The following is a 24,277-nucleotide window of genomic DNA, read 5'->3' on the forward strand; positions in this document are numbered from 1 at the left end:
GTTAATATATTTGCTATACTTTTTCTTTCAACCAGCCAGGTTGGCAGCATTTTCACTGGCTGGATTAATTGGCTAGGTCTTGTTTCACATATTGAGCATTAATGTTTCTAACCTTATTACTATTCGTACAGTTATCTTTGCTTGGACAAAGACTTTTCAAGAATATCGACAATAAAGTTTTTTCCTTTTCTCTCGTTTCGTTTCTTTAAAAGGCATATTTTAAGAATCACACTGTTTCAAGTACAATCGGTGTCAATAGGTCATTTAATTTGAAAACAATGTAAAGGTTCTTATTTATAGTCCAGAGTGCTTGAGCAAAGCCCTGTTAAACTTCAGCAGGGGTAGAGTTCGTCCCAACGTAGGAGACTCATGTCTTATGCCCCGACAGCTATAACTGAAATGATTTGTTCATCAAAAACTTTCGAGTCAGATGTGTAGAACTGAAACCTTTACTTCCAAATGTTTGATCATAGCTGGAACCTGGATCTAGAGAAGCTATGTAGTTCATATTATTTTTCTATCTAGTTGTTACATCTGCAGCCTAACACGTAGCGCTGGTAGTTACTTAGGAACTCATAGAGCGTGCTAGCAATTATAGAATATGGCTACTAGTGTATTGCAAGCTTGTTAATATTGTTAGAAAATGGTTATTATTATTACTTGTTGTACCTAAGGTTATAATTAAAACGAAGAAAAACGCTTCTAGCCGTGGGTGTAATAAAGACACGCACATTTAGATTTATATAAGGTAAAGGCAATTAGATTGACAAGTTTGTGAAATTGTTCAGTTTTTGTTTTCATTCTGCTGGTTTTCTCAAATGATTTCGTAGCTTCTTTATCTGCATTTGGTTTGTTTGCTACTTAACAGTGTGTGTAAAGTACTCAAAAAATTTTGTTTACATACTATTAGCAGTGTGTTTGAGATTTTAGTCTGTATTTCACATATTGCACATTTGATCCGTTCCTACTATAAGTACTACCGTACTTATAATTATTTGTTCTTTTTTGGTAGAATGTTTGCTATAATCATATTTTTCGTGTGTAATTTATTTTCTATGCTACTTTAAATTTCACAACCTTTTGAATATTGAAAATACTGAAAAAAATAACATAAAATAATAATTTTATAAGTTACATGATTTAGAAACTTTATATCAGTCCGATATAAATCCAAGTTGCATAGTTGAGTATTTAAAGTAAGAGAATCAGGCAAATGAAATAAAGTTTCCAACACGATTCGAGCCCGAAAACTAATCGGAGTTGCTTTGTTAGTTCAAATTTACTTTAAGGAAGTTGTGGCGTAATTAATAAAAAAAAAAAAAAACTTTAAGTAAGACTACACATCTTGCATCTCAGTGATGTCGAGAAACCCACTTGTTGAGAAATTTATATGAGAAAATATTTTCTCAACCCAAACGAGCCGTTTTTGTATATAAACATCTTGCATCTGTTTTGGTTTTTTTTAACTTAGGTTTCTGAGTAACATAACAAAGGGGACGTTTTAACCCCAAGATTACAAAATACTTCACACGGATATTTTGGATAACGTAAAATGCCCTCCAGTGACATTGCTGTGTGTCTGCAAACTTAAAATGTTAGAAGCCGGGTTTAGATATACATGGTGGACAGAGCACTTATAGCCCATTGTGTAGTTTTGTGCTTATCTACAAACATATTACTTTTCTTAATAGTTTAATACATTTAAACTACCAGCGATAATTATATGTCTTTAATCAACATTTAGGATGTAATCGTAATGAGACCCTATAAAGAAAGCTGTATAGTCAATTGAAACCAAGCAATAAGAAGTGTAGCATATTTACATTAGGAAACCAGTTTTAACCGTTCATTTTTGTTAAGGCATTACATCATATTAGAGCATCATATCCCTGTTGTATTAATATTGAAATTCCTGTGCATGTTCATTCTCATTTAATTAACACAAACGCATAAGATTAAATATTTCAAGAGAAATGTAAGCAGTGATATATCCCTGCATTTGTAAACATGTTAACACCATGACTAGCGTAAACAATATCACGCTTTATACACTTATGTTTTATATGCATGTCAGTAATATAATTGTTTCGGTTTTTAATTAGCTACTGCCAAAAACGCATATGAAACTCTTGCAGCAATGTAGTGCATGTGTACCTATCAAAGACACGAAGATTAATTAATAATTACCTGAGTACGGAAACATGTACGTCTACCTGGCGAATTGCCAGTATACTAGCAGAAATGTTTCGAAACACGGGACCAAATTAGGTTAAAAATGAAAATACAAGATTACATCTTCGTAAAGAGACATCAGCAGTGATTTATTTCTACATTTAGAAGACACAGTACGACTTCCTGTAAGAGAAATTGTTAAACTAGCTTTTATAAAATGAAGAAACTAAAAAATTAAACTATTTTTCATTCTATCGTTTCGTAAATGTTTTTAATGTTTGAAAATCGAATAGAAAGTTTGTCATTTTGGTCGTTACCTTTATATCATGAAGTTTCCGCTTCTCTAACAACCATTGATTTCACTTTTTATTGGTAACCATCCGGTTTAAAGTTTATAGTTTTTGTTATGATGGTTTGATATTTGTAATGAATGAAACTGTGTGATGTATTTGTATCATGTATATGTATATGTGTATGTATAAATTTTGTAATGAATGAAACTGTGTGATGTATTTGTATCATGTATATGTATATGTGTATGTATAAATTTTGTAATGAATGAAACTGTGTGATGTATTTGTATCATGTATATGTATATGTGTATGTATAAATTTTGTAATGAATGAAACTGTGTGATGTATTTGTATCATGTATATGTATATGTGTATGTATAAATTTTGTAATGAATGAAACTGTGTGATGTATTTGTATCATGTATATGTATATGTGTATGTATAAATTTCAACAGATATTTAAGTTCCGTATTTTTGGTACTAAATCTATAGCAAAAACTCAAGCAAGGACCAGAGAGACGTAAATTGATATTACCATATTAACCCAGGCAAGGAACATGAAATTTTCATGTTAACAACCCAAGCAAGGGACATAAATATACAAATTGAAATTACCATATTAACCCAGGTAAGTAACAGGGAGGCATGAACTGAAATTCGATTTTGGACCTACACTAAAACAAAATATCTCAAATAATTTCAACTATCCACTTATAATTCTAAAAAATAAACAAACAATACAATACATACACACATTTAAAAAACAAATTTTCTGCGTCTTATCTGCGTCCATCAAAATTTAGGAGCTACTTTGAAATCATTAGGTCATACATGTTGATAGATAATAATAAAAGTAATGCAGTTTCTCAGAAATAATTTTGAAATCAAAGGATCACAAAGGAATGGAACAGTATAGGACTGACAAAATAAGTTGGAATACAATATGCGTATAGACAGTGGGAGAACTCTACAGCCTACTGCTTTGTTAGTTAGTAAAGGCATATAAAAATATGCGGATCAAGTTTGTTAAAAATATATATATTATATATACGTACATACACAGCTGTGCTCCAAGGTGACCTTGAAACATAAATTTTATTTCAGCTTAAAAATACAATAGTGTCGGTGTAAATCAAATGTACAATATGGTAAACAGGAGCACAAATCACATCTTGAGTAGCGTGCAACATGTAATGTTCAATAATATTAATATTTTCACGAATTAACACCGGATAGGCGTAGTAACACTACTATCCGCTAATTGCATGAATGAGCTCGTACATTAAACTCACACATTTCACTCAAGTTCCCAATGAAATACGAGATTGGCATATGGGATTTTCAAGATTAACTTGTTACACTACTTGTGACTTTTTAATTTTTGTATAAATATGTTTCGCATATTTTTATATACTTGTACCCAATGGCAAGGCTGTGTGTATTTCCTACCACTAATGTGTTTATCCTTAAATGTATTTTGTAACAACTCTGTAAGACAAGAATCTAAATCATTACACAATCAACTGAGATTAATTGTGTCCGTTACTAAAATTTCAAAAATATATGTAAAGAAAATAATTTGCACAGATAATATGTATACATTTTTTTAAGAAAAGGAAAGTGATATTGGAAAAAGTGAAAGTTTACCGAATATCTGGAAATTATTATTATTTCGTTACGATTGTTTCAATAAAAAAATAAAAGAAAAGCAATGGAAGACGTATTGCAAATAGCTATTTTCAATGACAAAATAAGAGTTTAATATCTGTATACTATTAATAATAAATGATTACAAACTCATCAAAGGAAAAATTGCACAGTTTTCCTCCATTTTCTTTGCGTTACCAGAATATGTAGAAAACTGATAGAAAAGACAACCTATTGACAGGGAATTCCAAACACACCCGCTAAAGAAAAAAAGTTTAGCTCTAGGGCATAAGTTACGAAACTGAAGTCATTATGAAACAAGAAAGTTGCCCATTTTGTAGACAGAGACCTACTTTTATCAAAGATACGACCTCTTTATAATAAGAAAGCAGAGAACTGAAACATACATGTAAAGGATGTACTTGTAATCAATCTAATAAAACTATTTTTTAGCCTTAAATTATATTATAGATTATACTGCAATAATATGTTATGTTTCAGAATACGTTATTCTATATTATTTATTAAGATTTCTTGTTGATAAAGTAATTTCAAAAATATTGTAAGTACTTGAAATTAGTGCTTTAGTCTCAACGCCCGGGGTTGATTCGCCAATAAAATAAAGGCTGGAATCAGGAAATTTGAGCTAGTGATTAAATTTATAGAACGTTCAGGTTCAACCCTGTAAAGCCAACTTCCAAAATTTCAGTGCACTCCACTACAAAGTAATAAATCCAACTGTCTTACAAAAACGTGTTTGCAATCTTAAGTTGGGCGTTTTGTCTCCAATGTTGTTTACTAGCTTACATATAACATCTGCCATCCTACGTACATAGGAGCAACCGGAAGAACCCTACACACAAAGATAGGAGAACATATTAACGCTCTTTATAAACAACAACATGAGAAAAGCTTAGTTGTAGACCATTTTATAACTAACGGACAAAGAACAACTTCTTTGAAACCACCAAATCTTTACCAACGATAACTAGTACACTGACAGAAAATTCAACGACCACAGTTGAGTAAGAACAAAGAATTACACCTATAATTTTAATTATATTACTTTTTATCCCATATTTTTTGTTATTTCACTCTTTAACCTTGATATAAACTTTGTTTACCATAAGTAACATTTAATAACCTCAAAAGTACTTTTCTTTCAACAATAACCTCAATATGTCAAATGTGTAAATACATATAATAGATTCCAATATAATTTATTATTTAAACAAGTTGAAGCTTTGTACTGTTAGTTTCGGTTTGTGTTTTAATGAATGCTCCTGAAGAAGCTGTGAAGCGAGACGCTAAGTGTCTAATTAAATAAAAAAACTACATTTTGGTGTTATGATGTCGTTCATTTCTAGTATTAATGTATTTTATATATCAATATGCACTACACTAACTAAATCGACAGAATAAGCAAAATTTTAGTCTTTAGTGAGTTCTCTTGCTATGGTTCAACAGCACAAACAATACAAACACCAACAGTAACTGTTGATGTAGTCCCAATAATGTGAGCTTCAACCGTACTGTTTAAACGATAGTTTTTCTTCAACAGTATTAGCAAAAGTGCGAGTTTCTTGAAGTGTTTTCTTGCTGATCATTTTTAAAAGTGTAAGAATTTAAGTTTTAATGTGGGGTTCTTACCAGATTAACTTTATTCCAATAGAATTATGATGACTTTCCTAAATCCATATCTTTGACACAGAACATGATTAAACTTATCGTAATTCACGGCTAAATTTCAATCATATTTTATTGCAGATTTTGTAACAACAGTTTATTTGTTTGTTTGAAGTTAATCACAATGCCACACAATGGGCTATCTATGCTTTGCCCACCATGAGTATCGAAACCTGGTTTCTAGCGTTGGAAGTACGCAGACGTAACGCTTTGTCACTGGAGGGCTCTTAACAACAATAATTTTAAGATTTTGCAGTACGTCTTTGCATGACTAACATTTTATATTTAACAAAAGTTTATGCTGTTGATAACTGTAAAATACACTGTAAATTTTGTCTTCCTTTTGGCTGTTCTATTATTTTAATCCCTCTGGATTACTAACACTTAAGATAAACAATTATCTATTTCTCCAACTTATAGCAATACTTTATTCTATATTTATCATTTCTCTTTAAATAGTTATTGTTATTTATTTATTATAATTTAACCGATCAACGCTAAATATAATTTATAGAACACTACAAAATTATGAAACTTTATTAATCATTCCTAAAATTATAGATAATTAAGTATTTCATAAACCTTTAATATGATAAACCAATCATTTGTGGATGGTAAAACTTCCTTCTTCGTGAATTAAGTGGAAATGAGTAAGAACTCGAATAATTTGTTTTAGTTACCATGACTCATACAAGTCTTCTTAGGACATGGAGAATTACATGTTTTTTCTAGTTTTTATTGATGATTACATGTTTCGTTTATTTTCCATTTAATTTTAAATATAGATGATTATGGTCTGGTTTACAGAATCATCAGAAAGAAGTTCTTATTGTTGGTAGTTATAAATTTTGCTACGTGTTACTAAGTAGCTGCCTTTCCTAAAAGTTTCCTTAAAACTAAACTGGGCTATGCGCATATAGCCCTTACTTAGCTTTGCGCGGAAACTCTAAAACCAAGGAATAAAACTGGCCTAAATATGCTTATCTTCTTGAGTTTATTATTTAACACAATCGTATTTATACATTATAAATTGTTTCTTGGAGCATTAATATGTTAATTAAAAGAAAAGGGATTTTTTGAAGTAAACTAGAAACCATATTATTTGCTTGCCCGATATTTCATAGTTTTTAAAGCTTACATTTCCACTAAATTAGTTTCTTAGTTTAATTCTTACAACTATTGCCCCCCGCTAGTACAGCGGTAAGTCTACGGATTTACAACGCTAAAATCAGGGGTTCGATTCCCCTCGGTGGGCTCAGCAGATAGCCCGTTGTGGCTTTGCTAAAAGAAAACACACACACACACTTACAACTATCTACTAAAGAATTTCCATCATTTCGTATTTTCTGTTGATATAGAACACAGCATTTTAATTTATAGATAAACAGTTATCTACTAAACTACCGGCGGCATAGCCAGGTGGTTAGGGCACTCGACTCGCAATCTGAGAGTCGCGGATTCGAGTCTCCGTCAAACTAAACATTCTCGCCCTTTCAGCTGTGGGGGCGTTATAATATGACGGTCAATCCCACTATTTGTAGGTAAAAGAGTAGCCCAAGGGTTGGCGGTGGATGGCGTCAGTTTCCTTCCCTCTAGTCTTACACTGCTAAATTAGTGATGGCTAGCGCAGATAACCTTCGTAACTTCGTACGAAATTATTAAATCACAGCATCTTTTAAAAATAACACTAAGAAGCAGTTTTAAGAAAATATATTTAAATAAACAAGAGATATTTACAAAAACTTGTTACATGAATCACGTTAAGGGAACTGCAGTAGAAGAAAAATATTCACCATAAAAGTATACAGTTATTGTTTAAAAATCATAAATTATTTTTCAGCTTCAACTTAGAGTTTCTAAACTTAATCCAGTTTTGTAAATAAACTCGCTGCAATAAGTTTAAGTTTTTATTTTTTTTTAACTTGACAAGACACCTAATCAAAACCTGAAGTGGAAACATAAACCTCAATACGTGATAATGCAAAGAACGAACCTTTTAGAAAGACGGGTGCAGTAGTTCGGAAACTGTAGATATAGGCTTAAAAATTTAGGTAAAGGGAAAGGTAAGAATATGGTCGTGGTAGATGTAGCTCTGAAATAAAGTTTCAACACGTATATACTTTGTGTGAGTGTATCATTGATATTACAGCTTTGACTGTGGAAATTTTATTCAAGGTAACCAACATCGTACAGATCCATCATCAGTGAATAATATATGGATTTAGTGTGTTTATAGGTGCAGGCTACTGAAAGATTCAAATTAGTCGTGTACAAAACGAAGACACTTGGTAATTAAGGAAAATAAGTAATTGGTGTTTATACGTAGACGTACAAGAAATATTAAAATACAGTACTTATTTTGATATGAGGGAAACTGGTAGTAAATAAATTAAAAATTTATGATTCTATAATTTGAAGAGGCCTAGTGATTAGCAAGACTTAGATTCTATGTTTATATGTAGATTCCCAGTAGTTAGTAAGAATGATATTTTGTGCTCAAATGGAGAAGCCTAATAAATACTAAAATGGAAACTTTTTCTTTTTTAAACTCAGTAGTTAATAAGATGGAGATTTTATTATTGTATGGAGAACCTACTAGTTAGTAAGACTGAGATTTTATGGAGAACCTGGTAGTTAGTGAATAGAGATTCTGTGATTGTATGGGAATCTTAGTAGTTAGTAAGACTGATCGGTCAGTTATGAACTCTCTTTGTTAACCTGAAGATGATCTAAGAAGGTCGAAACGTTATTCTGTATTTTATTTTAATTGAAGTTTTAATACCCATACCAACCACCTTGAGAATGCATGAATGTTTGTCAATTAATTTAATGTTTGATAGCGATTGGACTTTACCATTCTGTTAACCACTTTTCTTTCAATCACTATGGACACAATTCCCCCTCGCAGCAGACACTTTATTTACCTTTAGCCATTGCTTATAAATCCCAATGTCTGATATCTTGTAAGAGACTAGCAAGGAAACTGTCTTGGTCATTGTAGCACCAATTAGACGTGCATCCATTATCATGCTTCATTTGAACCCTGCAATATTTCTGCTTTCCTCCACATCTGCTTGGTTGACTGCAGATGAGCTTGTCCCACTCATTTATAGTACTACATGACTCACCCGACAGGTCGTTTAATCTACTTCCGTTACGTTTGTAGCTCATGCAAAGACCAAGTCTGAAAGGGTACTTTATATCAACTAGTGTATATCGCAGATAGAAGATCCAGGATCAAGTTTCAAGCCCTTCCACCACATATACATCTTTCTGAGAACTTTCCTAAGGCGGGCTGCAGATTAACAGCCAAAACATATGCTATGAACTAACTAATAGTTAATGTCTATTAATGAAAATAATAATTATTAAGTAATTAGACTTAGGTAAACGTAAAGGCTACTAATCATGGCAATGATTGTAGAAACATGTAAATATGTATAGTTTTATAGCTGACATTTTACAGGTAAATAAGATAATACCTAAATATTTATATAATTATGACTAGATTTAACATAAATTCTTAAGTAATTGACGCATTAAAGTTTTATATTATAATTTTTTATAATATGATCCTCATAGTTTCTGAGGTGATGACAAGTTTCAACCGATAAATAGTTACTATGCAATACAAGTTTTTTATGGTAAATAGTGACGTTTGATTTTGCGATACACTACCCTCGAATACAGCAAAGAATGATTCATACAACTGAGCTAATGTAGCAGCTGACTTCACTTCCAGTTTTGACATTGCAAAGTGTTCTTACAGACGAAAACCTTTAAATAGCCTATAAGATGTTGCTTCGTTTACATAAACCATTCATTTCCTGTGGCTTTCAAGAACTTGTTAAAAGGGTTGTTTAAACTGTCTGAACTATAATGCGATATCGTTTCAAACGCATGCAGAATTGATTTTCTTTTCTTTTTCAATATTATTGGTGTGTGAAGTGAAGGCCTGACTCTGCTGATTATACACGGTGCTCTGGTATTTGTGTTTATAGTACTCTGTTACTTTGTTTTATTTCAGTCTTCTTCACGATTACTTAAACAAAGAATAGTATAACAATCATTCATGTATACTTATATAGGTATATTTTTTGCAGTATAAGTCGTTTATCAAAAACATTTACTCCAACAATGATAATACGGAAGGGAACAGAAGTTTATTTGTTTTTAGTGAACAATCTGGCATAAAACATTTTTCGATAATAAACACAGCTATGTTTTAGTTTGTTCTTTTTGGTGTGTTTTTTTCGATCGTGTTATCTTTGGTTATCTAGATGTGTATCATAACTATTTCTTAAAACTCTTTCCTCACGTCAGTTGTCAATGTTCATTATTTGTTCTTCTTCCTTGTTATTGAGTTTTGTTTAAAATAGCACAATACTTAATGAATTTTATCTAATAATTGTTATAATCTCTTTAAAATAAATGTTTACACGAATTCTGTGTAAGAAAGATAAAAAATCCTTATAATTTGATTGAATGATTATTAACTTAAAAGTTTAGTCTGAATATCGCGTAAAGCTACACGAGGGATATCTGCGCCAGCCGTCCATAATTTAGAAGTGTAAGCCTAGAGGAAAAGCAGGTAGTCATCACCACCCACCACCAACTCTTGGTCTACTCTTTTACCAACGAATGGTGAGATTGATTATAACATTATAACGCCCCTACGGCTGAGAGGAATAGCATGTTTGGTGTGACGGGGATTCAAACCTACCACACTCAGATTACGAGTTGAGTGCTTTAACCACCTGGCCATGCCGGGCCAACTTAAAAGTAACTTTTAGTAATTTTTTTTCAGTTCGAAATGTTTTAATTTCTTCTGCCAATATTAATTATACAAAAATAGGAAAGATATTCAAGTTTGGCTACTCCGTGTATTTAGATCATGAATTACCGTGTGTAAATGAGAATCAACTACTTCTCTTCCATATAATTAAGTTTATCTTTCATAATTTCATTATTTGTAATTGTTTATTATAGTTCGCAACGAATATGCCTTTAAAAACACATAAACAGTACAATTATTTAATTTTTCATTTATTGTGAAAGCTATTACTTAAAACTTTATAAATAAAACCATTTAATTATATAAATGTACAAAGTTATATGTTTATAGGATTAATTAAACTTACCTTAAATATTATTGAGTTGGCTAAGCCTAAATAAGCTCTCTATTTATAATACTTGATGAGTATCTCTAAATTAGAACTGCTGTATACAAGACCTAAAGATCAATATGACATTGCACACCATCGACCTAAAACTCTGTCTTATATGTGAAGATTGTATATATAGTACAAGCTCAGTCCCAGGAGAATGTGCACATGTTGATGTGGAGAAACTTTTAGGGGTAAAGTGCCATGTGCCACCATAGCAGTTCACTTACGTGTACGTTGAATTTTTACAAAGAGGGTGGAAACCTATGACAAAGAGAATAAACACATGCTTCTAGTGTATTAAATTATGTTCTAAACACAATGGAATCAAGTGCAATACGTGTGGTGCTTAAAAATCAAATAATTTAATTAATCCTTATTCAAAACTACGTCAGTTATTAGTTGTGTATATTTGAAAAACATAATACTTTGTTGTCTTGTGCGTGCTATAAAAACATTATCCACTCTTAACTGGAAATATTACCAGATAGCGACAGACCTTTTTTTTATACAATTAAAGCTAAAATATAAAGTTATTAAAAGTAAGTAAATGTATAGTAACAGCTTTGAATTTCCTTATCTTTCTTTCCAAATCAATTTTCACCAAAATATTTTTTTAAAATAAACAGAACAAAATCAAGAACAAAGATGCTAAATCAACAAGTTAGAATATTAGTATTTTTCTATACATAGTAATAACTCATACAACTTGTAGATGAGTTGGAACCAAATATAAGTATATCCTAAAGAAAAGTTGAGTAACAAAATATATATACGTATATGTGTGTGTGTGATTTTAATATCACAGCAATTTGATCAGTCTATTTGATAAGCGTAACTGAACAATACAAATACTTTCGATATTATTATATTTTGTACAAAACTCGTGTGCAGACATAACAACTAAAAACTGAAAGTGTTTCAAAAGTAAACAATAAAATCAGATTTATCATCAACAGAATTAAAAAAAAACAACTTTTATTTTTGTGTTGTAACTTGAATCATTTATACTGTCATCACTTACAAGCGTCTGAGCTTAAAAAACATGAATAATCATCATAAGAGAAGACTGAAGATTTTCGTAACGTTGTCAAACATATTTTATTATTTATAACTGGTACAGCTCCATTTAAAGTTTTGATGCGTTGGATACAAAGAATGAACTGTAATAGCGTTTATTATATCAGAAGTTCTGGTTGAAACAAGAATAATTTCATGGATAATTTAAACTAAAATAACAAAAGCCACGAAAATATTAACACTTTGCTATATTTATTTCAAATTTTAATACGTTAAACATTTTTAACTCTTCGCTGTGAACTAATAAATAATAACAGCAGCATTTATGTTATTATTTGTTTTATGGTAGATTAAATAAATAGCTTATAACGAACTGTGTTTTTTCTTCTTTCATATTACAAGTAACACTGAAATAAAAAAGTAGCATCAGTACAAAACAGAAGAATAAAAATTTAAAATCTGAAAGTACCGTTAATAAATAATGGTTGATATCTTCATTTATTAAAGGAAGTACAATCTTTAAAGTGACATGTGTAATCTAAGTATAAAATTTAGTATTATTGTCACATGATTCATAGAGTAGATATTTCATGGTAATTTGCTCTCACGTTATATGTGTGTATATATACACACTCATACATGTATATGTATACAAATCAAAACCAAACCGTTCAAAATGACAATTAAAAAAAAACACGAAAAATCTATTACCAGTTTTTGTCATTATTATTACACTTATAATGGAAAATATCTATTGTCATAGCCCAAAGACGTTAAAGATATTCCATCCAACAGAGGTGATCAAAACGCAGATTTCGAACCGGTCAACATCTACAGAAAATTAGTTAGGGGCTAGGAGTTGAAACGTTGTGGCTTTATCATCAAATAGTAAACAAAACACCCACAATTGTCGATGTATAATTGATAGTGGTTTAAAAATCATCCAAAGAAATTATAAATGTAAGTATTTTATGTTAATTAAAAATAAATAATGGCATATAATAAAATTAGTTAAAATAAGATTAGTTAACTAGGATATTAATAATGAACTGTTGGTGTGCATAATCCAACAAGGAATGATTTATTTTTATAACCTCGGCAATTAGGTTTACAATAGAACCATCAACTCTAACAACGTAATTGGCATGTTCTTACAACATATTTACCAAACATCTTAATAGCAAAGTAACGAACAGAATTTAAATCTACTTATTACACTTTAATTCAAAAGCTTTTCTCTTTAACACAGCTGCCATATACGATACAGCAATGACTCTTCAAGAATTTATTAAACGATAATGTTTTTCAATATATATCATACTCCACTACGAGTAATAGCACATAACTAGTGACCAAACCTTTGTCCAAAGCGTACGTAGCACAATATTCTATAGCTCTTAGTACATATATATAAGAACGGAAAGTACGACCCTATTGAATAGTTTAGCACTTTAGTTGAGTTTTAACTTCATGAGATATGCAACTACAAACATGTGTTATTCCTGATTTTACACGATGACCTCGATGAAACGAATGCTGATTTTGTATGTAAATATAAAGACATGTTTGTATATAACTGGTCTAGGTTCTAACTCTTTTATTGTTTACTCTCGTAAATGCGAATAAAAATTTAAAACTTAATCAATTTTTCTGACATATTTGTAATCCTTACCTCTAAAAATAATACTAAATTTTAATTTAAAATATCATTTATGATACGCGTATGCAGAGAAAAACAATAAATAACTGTGTTAATTAATTTGATTTGACTAGGTTTTGAACATACATTATACGGGAAAAAAAAAGTCGTTTACTTTGTTTGTTTAGATTAATATAAAACATTAAAGAATCTAGTTTCATAACGTTTTGCCATTTGAACTAATTTCTTTTTAGATTATTTTACTTTAAACCTATTTTCATAGGTTATGCTTAGTATAGCTAGGTAGTTTGTTTGTTTGTTTTTGGACTTTCGCACAAAGCTACTCAAAGGCTATCTGTGCCAGCCGTCCCTAATTTAGCAGTGTAAGACTAACTCTTACACTAACTCTTGGGCTACTCTTTTACCAACGAATAGTGGGATTGACCGTAACATTATAACGCCCCCACGGCTGAAAGGGCGAGCATGTTTGGCGCGAAGGGGATGCGAACCCGCGACCCTGAGATTACGAGTCGCACGCCTAAACACGCTTAGCCATGCCGAACCCGAGCTAGGTAGTATTAAAATATAATGTTTAATAGAAAAGGTGAAGAGATGTTATCTTAAGCAAAAAAGGAAAATATATACGTCATGTAAAATAAAGCATTAATTCTAATAATAAGCTCTTCAGCTAAATAATGTTCACAGTTGTAAAAAAATAAGATGAAACTAAACAGCGACTATTAAGGTAGACTCCAAATATACCGAATTCTCTGGTAATATAAGTTCGTTTGTTTTTTTACATTAATATTAGATTCTAATTTAAAACTTCATAAAAAACAATTATTTTGTTCCACATATAAAACAAATGTTCGTAAAACGGAACTCAATATAATACAGTTCAAACATCAAAAATTAGTTTACTATATTGATAAATATATATATTAATTATGAAGTATGCCCTTCTACTCACCGCCCGCTAGTACAACGGTAAGTCTACGGATTTGCAACCGTATAATCAGCAATTCGAATCCCCTTAATTGGCTCAGCAGATAGCCCTATCTGGCTTTGCTATAAGAAAAACAAACACCAGTATACATATATATTACTTATGAAGTATGCTTAATATATATATATTAATTATGAAGTATTCTAATATAATGATACTTTACATCTTTTTTATCCGATACGTTTCTTTCCAATAAACTCATCTGACATGAGATGACAGCAAACCACCAGTTGATAAAGGATATCTATAATATACAACATATTTTTTAGTTACTTAATTAGCAAGGTGATATAATAATTCTGCGAAAACCAACATAAAATTTACTAAATCGATTTATTATAGCGATACACTATAAGTAAAATTACTTTAGAGTCGAAAGCAAATGTAACGGATTTACCATTATATATATATATATATTTTTAATACCTACTTGTGTTTCAGTTTGATGCATCTGACGTAAAATGTTGAATGTGTATTGCGCACGTCCCGCTTGTTCTCTAAATTTGTAGAAGATCCTTAAGAATAAAAATCAACAATATGTGTTTTATGAAAACGCTATCATGTTTTCGAACAATGTTGAAAGTTCGATTATCCCTTGTGTTTGGTATATAAAATCGACGCGCCGAAAGACAGCTTATTTTTGTTATTGGTCAGCTACACTTAATGTGCTACAGGCATTGGAAGCTTTAATTGTAATTAACGCTTATTAATCGGAAAACTACATAATTTGACTAGGAGCGTTTATAGGTTTCGAACATTACAAACCATTCAACTTCAGTCAGTTACTTCGGACGTTATTCTTTCTACGATGACATTAGATACTGTCGTCGGCGAAAGCTTACGAAAGGTCCAAGCTTTGCCAGCCGTCACATATGAAGAGTATTAATTTGTAAGTTTGTAAAACTATTGTATATAAACCATCATTTCAATTAATTATTAGTAATAACTTTTATTATAATATGTATTTTTTCTCTCCTTGTATATTAAAATATTGTGATTATCAATCTTATTGGAAAATATCATAAATTTAATACTTATCAACATTTAATTAACTTCTAAATTAAAATAAAAACTTCCAGCTGTTTGAAATCGTAATATGTAACGTGCGTAGTATAATAAATCGGAGACTCGTCTGATATAAAATATACCGTTATACTTCGAATATAAGACCAACCTTTTTTCACATTTTTCCAAACTGAAAATTAGGATTCGTTTTAAATTCAAGGAATTTTTTTTCACTCTTCGAAAGTCTCAAAAACTTCATTTTCCTCGAACATCAAACATTTTCGAAAATATTCTGCATTAACAAATAGATTGAACTGTATTTTGAAAATAGCTTAGAAAGACTAATAAAACACGTACTAAACGTCAAATTTGCTGACGTCAGTGACTTTAGCAGTGTAGTTGGATATCATCGTCCTCAGTTTTGACTCTACTTTCCTGTTGTTCAGACGTAATTTTATTTTGTTTTTTTATTTTTACTGCGTTTTTGTCCATTGAAAAGCATTTTACGTACAATATTAAATTAAAAAAAGTTATTTTATGCGCCGAACAGAGTGAAGCAAATATACGTCGTTGGTGCGGTATGAAAATCAGGTTGTTTTCTTACAAGAGAAATACAAAGTCATTTTCTGACTCAAGAAAAGGAAGACATTCTGAAATTGATGCCACCGTTTTACTAGAGAGTTAATAAATAAAAGACTGCCTGTGATGAGAGAAGTCTCAATGTTGAAAGTAGTGGTATTTCTTTCAAAGCTTTTTGTGCCTGGTGTGAAATATTTATGAAAAGAGAAGGTTTATCATTGAAGCAACGGAGCATGTTTGTAATGAATGCATTTCGTGGCCTACTATTCCGATGAAATCAAGGAGCAAAAAGAGTGATCTGGTGTTAATTCCTGGCGAAATAACCGGTCGTTATAACCTCTTGTTGTGTCCATTAACAACCCATTCAAAGATCGTATCCATAAGCATTATGATGTTTATTATGCTTTTACACCGAGTGGCATAATAAAAAGGGCATCAGCATCAACAAGAGTGGAGTGGATTTTCAAAAACTTGTAAAGAAATGTCGAACAACATTATAAGAAAATCGTTTTTAAAATGTTGTTAATCCAATGCGGAGGATGGAACACAAAACGACATTATTTGGTACAATAGTGAATCAAGCGATGAAGAAGCTTCAACTTCAGAATATAGTCAGAAGACGCATTGGAATAACATTCTGATAAAATGAAAAAAGCAGAAAAAAAACATTATTGTAATGAACATTTTAAATTTCCTGTATATTTTACATATATTTTTATTATATTTCATTCTAAATACATTTTTAACATTTTTATATTAATTGATAAACTCTTTTAAAACATATTTATTTATTTCTAATTATTATCCACTGTTTCCTTGTAAAAGTGGGGTGCATCTTAAATTCGAAGTAATATAGTAATACGTAACAACACTACATCAAAATTCAACTGATATTCATCAGTCCCAACCAGCCTTGATCATATCTGATTACAAAGGTTTTATAAATCACCTTCCCTCGAACAACTAGAAAGTTATAACAGAAATGAATTGTTCGAAATTGCCAAAATTCTAACATTAGAAGCTAAGAAATAATTGAGAAAAAATGAAATAAAATAATTGTTGACATACAAGTCGATGATGGTTTATTGTCTGAGGAAGCATTAGGGGAATAGTGTCTCACTAGCTACCGAGAGTGTGTGTGTTTTTCTTATAGCAAAGCCACAATGGGCTATCTAATGAGCCCACAAAGGGGAATCGAACCCCTGATTTTAGCGTTGTAAATCCGTAAACTTATCGCTGTACTAGCGAGGAGCGCCACCGAGAATTGTTGGTTCTGTGTCTCTGACAAATGGCATTGCTCACCCCATACCCATATGCATTTTAGATGATACTGAAGTGACTCAATCATTGTTGTTAAAAGGTATACTGTCTCTAGGTTCGAGTTCTACCAACGGTGAGTCTGTTACCGCTCAGGGTATTGAGGATGGTTTTATTAATGTTCCGCTTCATAACATTTATTTGTCATCAGATCTAGTTTTGGGGTCACTTGTAGCTGGAGTAAGACCTACTCTGCCAGTTAAGGGCGTGTCATTATTGTTAGGAAACAATTTGGCTGGTGGTAAAAATTATTACCGAACCCATGATGCTTAGCGAGCCGATCATTTTCATTTAAGGATGATGATATTGTTGTGTGAAATCTAGACGTGTTTCCCTCGTGTGCTGTGACTCGAGCTCAGGTGAAAAAATTAACTTATGAACAAATGATACACAGTTGTTCAGAAGACGATATAATGGATTTGTCTCAGATAATTTTGGACCCGATAAGGATCTTGTGAATAACTCTGCTATTGACAGTTCATTGGCGAGTGACTATGATGAACATGAGAGACCTGATTCAGTTAAATAAGTTCTGTTTGTTAGAAACAAACAGATTGCTGAACAAGAAAAGGATCCGCAGATCTCATCACTATTTAAATATGAACTCCCAAAAGATGAACTGTAGAAAGTTTCAAATGATTACTTTTTTTTTTCAGAAATTGTATGTTCATGAGAAAATGGAACCCACCAAATTTCAGAGGACCAGACTGTAGTTTATTAAATTGTTGTTTCAAAAGCGTATTGTTCTAATATATTAAAGGTTGCCTACGAAATTTCCACGGGAGGTCATTTAGGTGTCAACAAGACAGAATTATGAGGCATTTCTTTTGACCAAAATTAGGCGAGATCTTTTCAAGTTTTGTAACACTTGTCACATATGTTAATTGGCTAGAGGACCTAATAAAAATTCCTGTTACTCCTTTGAACTCTATCTAAGCTTTCGAAAAACACCTCAGTCGTGCAATTGTTGATTGTGTTAAGCTAAAAGATAAAATTTGTGTTTAAGCACTTTCACGTCCTATGTAACTTTATGATTTATTTGTTTTGATTATGTTATGTACTGTCATGATTTTTAAATTGTATAATTCTTTGACAATGTATTATATTTAATGTATTATTCGCAAAATGTATGCATATATATCAACTTAGTTAATAATTGTCTAACACCAGTTTTTAATTCTTTAACGCATTTACCGTTATATTTTTATTTTAATACTTACGTGGGTTTCAATTTATTGCATATAACGTACATTGTTGGATGTGTATTGAGCAAGTCCCTCCTGGTCTCTAAATTTGTAGAAAATTCTTGAGAGTAAGAATCAACAATATCTGTTTCACAAAAATACTATTTGAAATCGTAATACTTAACGTACGTAACATTATAAATTGGAGGCTATTCCGAGATAAAGTATAATACGTAACACAATATCTACAAACCACAAAGTTCTTTAATTTTGTTTTATTTTTATTTATCTTTTGTAGCTAATGTTTGTTTGTTTTGAATTTCGCGCAAAGCTACTCCAGGGCTATCTGCGCTAGCCGTCCCTAATTTAGCAGTGTAAAACTAGATGAAAGGCAGCTAGTCATCACCACCCACCATCACTCCTGGGCTACTCTTTTACCAACGAATAGTGGGATTGAACGTCACATTATAACACCCCCACGGCTGAAAGGGCGAACATGTGTGGTGCGACTGGGATTCGAACCCACGACCCTCGTATTACGAGTCGAACGCCTTAACCCACCTGGCCAGTGAAGCTAATGAGATGGATAAAAAAGTCAGAAGTTCACTCATTTGATTTTTACTAAGAGAACAAGGAAAACTGTGTCAACCGCAATTGGAAAGCAGAATAGGCCTGATGATAAGAGTGCTCGACTAGCAAGTTGCAGGCTCAAATCCCGTCACTAAATATCAGGATCTTTCAGTTGTAGGTGGGCGTTATAATGTGACAGTCAATCTAATTATTTGATTAGAGCAGCCAAAGCGTTGACGGTTGGTGGTCTTGATTAGTCACCTTACCTTTAGTTTATCACTTCGAAATTTGATAATATTTAGGTAGATAATCCAGGAGTAGCTTTGTGAGAATTTCAGCAATAAATAAACAAAAAAGGAACAAAAAGGAACAAAAAATCCATTACTATACGAAAAGGTACAGATAGATCTTATAAAAATTTAAATCGAAACTGTACAAACATTAATATCTTCGTTCTTAATCCTTGTTTGACTTTTAAGTTAATAAATGTATTTGTATAAAACTTTGTTTGGCTTGTTCTTTTCCTACTTGATATGATTAATCACAGTTTTGTTTTCTTGATGTTTATATATCAGTAGCGGTATGGGAACGAAGACACTTCCTTGTTACATAAACGCTTGTTCTGGATGTAGAGAGGTTAAAAAACAATTACGTATTCCTTTTCATTCGAGCTTCACATTTCGTTACTCACGACAAACCATAGCCAGGTGGAGGGCTTAAATTACGGGGTCAAGATGTAACACTCGTGAGGCCCATGTTTTAGATGTGATAAGTAGCTTCGTGATTAACAAATTATCGCAAAGTTCCCGAAGACTTGTGATAGAGAGGTAGGATAGACCTGCCACACTCAGACTTGTTTGATAGTTTTTCAGGCGCACACGTGAGGTCAGTGTAGGCAAACTTAACCATATATGTGAATTATATTTTGTTTCATGCGACTATATACTGTTCTTGGGGTTTTATTCTGTGCGGTTAACATACTCATAACATTTGAATCATAACATAGATACATGTACGTGTCACGAAAAATTCAACTTAGAGACAAATTTCGGGATATTACATCAAAAAATAAATAAAACGGTTCAACTAGCATTAATATGTCATTAAACTAAATTTCATTCGGGTGTGCTCATTTGGTAAGTTGGGTTTGTTTCGAACTTCGAGCGAAGCTACTCGAGGGCTATTTGCACTATCCGTCTTTAAAATAACAGTAATAAGCTAGCGTGCTGGTAGCTAGTCAATATCACCCACCGCCCACACTTACGCTACTATTCTATAGTGGAATTGACAGTCACATTATAATATCCCTACGGCTGAAAGGGCGAGTATGTTTGTTGATGGGGATTCAAACTCTCAAGTTGCACAAAATATTTTACTTTTTTCTCTCAGTTGTTACATTTACCTCTATTTTTCTCCGATCAGGTAGGTGGAGATGGTTAGATCCATCTTGTAGCACGGAACAGGACTTTCGTACGTGTTTTCTGTGCTTCTGTAACGAGGCAACAACAGTTTTCTTCCACCTTTATCAGTTAATAAAGGTGGCTAGCAATATGTACGACATTCTGAAATGGTAAACTAATAATAAACTTTTGTTGTAAAATATACAAAACTTTATCCTTCTTCATCATTAAATCTCGAAACATTAGTAAATGAAATCAAATAGCATGACTGAAAACCAATGCTTCTCATTGTTAGCTCTACGTGTTCAATATTTAATGTTTCAGCACTATGTTTATTTTTTCTTGTTTTTGTAACGCAAAGATAAAACAAAAATGTTTTCGAAAAGATATTGTTTTCAACTGTAGACAACTAAATACATACAAAGGAGAATGGATGATTGAATAGTTATCATTAATAAATATAACAAAGCATGGTGTAAGCATAATTACACATATAGAATATCTTTGTTTCTTGTACTGTATAAAGCTCACAATAAACATACTGTCTTGAGCCAATGTAAATAAAGCAAATTTAACTTTACTCTCGCACTTCATTTCGACCTGACAATAGTTGACGAAGTGAGGAGCGACAGACAAGTTCGTTCATGGTACCTACACATGCATGTTTTGTTTTTCTTTCGTAGGGTCAGAAACAGATCAAGCGTCGCCGAAAGCTATTGAGGGTCGGGATTGACAGATGTACTGCGATGTAACTGACGCAGCGAGGCCTACCTCGAATCTAAGGTTTCCGAATGAACACCATAGAAAGAGCCATCAACCCTCAGATTAATAGGTAGATAGACAAACAGCTAACTAGGTAGATGGGTAGAGAGAAATAACAAGATAAATAGGTAGATAGACAGACAGCTAACTAGGTAGATGGGTAGAGAGAAATAACAAGATAAATAGGTAGATAGGTAGATAGAGAAAATTGCATGGAAATATATGTATATATATATATATACATTCCAATGTATGAGAACGATCGACAACTGCCTTTGAATAATATCCTGTGAAATAACAACTACATAACAAAATTATAAAATAAAAACAAATTATTCGTTACGTTTTTTTACTTTTGTTTTATAAGCAAGAAATGTTCTTCATTTACCATTCATATATCAATATATCTCTTTAAAAATAACTGAATAGCCAGTCCATCAAATCCTTGGTACATTCTGTTGACAACAACTCACGCACCAAATACGAACAAACATAAACTATGTTTGGAAACTAGTCAGGTGAACAACTATCAAAAAAAAGCTAATATTCCCAACAATGAATAAACGAATTCTAAAAATGATGGATAAGACTGTAGGTTTTAATTTCAAAACTATACTTTTTTGCTGCTATATGTTGCTCTTAACTTATATATTTACATTTCGATGTACTGTATTGTATGAAATCATTTATCCGAATAAACACTATATAATTCATGTCAATTGACATTTTTCTCAATTAATTAGAAAGAAACAAAATAAAATCAGAGGGAAAAACAAGAAAAAGGCTCAGAGAAGAAGGACAGAAAAAAAGAAAAAAGGAAAGATCGAGCAACAGGAGGGAAACAGGACCTGACACCTACATAGATTTTGTTGTTTATAAGGCAGAAGGACAACGATCTTGTATTTCGTGAACAATGAGCCCTTCGATGACGATCCCGTCGAATGCACTCAAGAAATCCACTCCGCCCTAAGCTAAGTCTCCATCTTAAAGAAAGAGGTTATTTAACTTATACTTTCTAACAACTTAAAACCTGATCCACCCCTTCATAGTCAGGTGGTTTCCTGTAGGAACCTGACTATTTCCACCCCAGATCACCAAGGTCAGTTCGTTTTAAACATTAGAAGAAAAACGAAGTAAGTTGTTGGTGTTGTCCATGTGGGTTTTGAATATAGTTCAAAGGTTGGAATCGGTATATTTAACCGAGAAATACTTTTACACAAAATTATATGTACATATACAGTGTAGTATTATACATAAACGTTTAGTAGCTGATAATTTCTATACAGTACTATTTTAACAAACATATAATATTAAAATATTTAGTCACTGAAAATTATATGTCAATTTATTTAGGATTATACATACAACAAGTTCAAACTACGTATCGATTTATAACTATATGCAACAGTATTTTAAAAATATATATAGCAAGTATCTATTTTTATTTATATGTAACTTTGTTTCCTATTTTTCGTGTTAAGCGTGTTAAGGCGTGCAACTCGTAATCTCAGGGTCGCGGGTTCGCGTCCCCGTCGCGCTAAACATGCTCGCCCTTTCAGCTGTTGGGGCGTTATAATGTGACGGTCAGTCCCACTATTCGTTGGTAAAAGAGCAACCCAAGAGTGGGTGGTGATGACTAGCTGCCTTCCCTCTAGTCTTACACTGCTAAATTAGGGACGGCTAGCACAGATAGTCCTCGAGTAGCTTTGTGCACAATTCAAAAAACAAACAAACAAAACTTTTTTTTTAGTTTTATATAAATATATAACAATATTTGTAAATATCATTCATTAAACACTATATAAAATATGTAACGAGTAAAAGAAATTACATTATGTGTAACATCTTCAGTGCATAAATGTTGAATTAAGATTTTAGATATTGCATTCTGAAAACACTCATTCAATGATAATTTCTTACAGTGCATAATGTTTCGTTACACAGCAGCGTATAGAATTGTGAACTTCTCGCATACAAGGCCAACTGATAAGTGATTTAATAAGAAGGGTATTTTAATTGTTAAATTATTAAAACGTAATAAGAAACTACTATATGAAGTGATAAGTATTAACCAAACAGTTGTTGTTTTGACCTGCAACAATTAATAAATTTATTTATTTATTAAAATAAATGAGTTTCTTGTGTAATGTAAGTCATTCGTTTTCTTCTTGTTTTGCTTTTTTTTTTTTGTTTGTTTTTTTGGTATTTGTGTTTCCACCAGTTTGATGTCTGGTATGAAAAGAATCAATGTTTACAAAGTGACATACTTTGTATATCTTATCTAATGTTTTACATACATAAGTAACACTTCAGGTACTTATGTTAAAAAATAATACTGGCTAAAATCTTCCCTCCTCTGACCATCTGACCATATAATCATATTTCATTTGTGACGAATCCAGAAAATTGCGTTATAATTATAGCTTCTTGTACGTGAAAGTCTAAGTGTTACCACCAGCAGCGCTCACCACAGGCTTACAAACACTGCAAGAAAAACGGAAGAACTCATCATAACTTTACTCCAAGTACAAAGAGAAGACTATCGTATTAACTATAATGCTTAATAAATTCAAAAAAGTAAAAACTGAGCCGAGAGCAAGTCACTAGCATCCTAAAAGCTTCGGCAAGGCGTTCCATCTCCCAAATGACGCTTCTCCGTAACTGCTACATAGCCAGCTAACCAGGCCCTCTAAATACAGGACTTAACTCCTTGAAGTATGTAGTTTGTAATCTCATTTGGCCAAACTGAACATTAGCAATCACATAATGACACTGTACTGTCTTGTTCAGCGTTTTTGTAACCAGAAATTTAGGCCAAAGATTATAATGTTA

At 31.9% G+C, this 24,277-nt stretch overlaps 1 protein-coding gene across 2 annotated transcripts in view; it reads right to left on the bottom strand.

The window, feature by feature from the left end:
* LOC143258576 (POU domain, class 3, transcription factor 4-like) overlaps positions 1–24,277 on the bottom strand; it is a 205,914-nt gene that overhangs the window by 60,314 nt on the left and 121,323 nt on the right. Inside the window, exon 1 of one of the 2 annotated variants that reach the window (XR_013032388.1) lies at positions 14,593–16,788. The exons of the other annotated variant lie outside the window; for it this stretch is intronic. The gene's annotated coding sequence lies outside the window, so the exon portion shown is untranslated. Of the gene's footprint in view, positions 1–14,592; positions 16,789–24,277 lie in introns of those variants that run through there. 2 annotated transcript variants of the gene reach the window in all.

The sequence above is a fragment of the Tachypleus tridentatus genome, chromosome 8 (genome assembly GCF_004210375.1).
Source record: "Tachypleus tridentatus isolate NWPU-2018 chromosome 8, ASM421037v1, whole genome shotgun sequence".
Classification (NCBI taxonomy): Eukaryota; Metazoa; Arthropoda; class Merostomata; order Xiphosura; family Limulidae; genus Tachypleus; species Tachypleus tridentatus.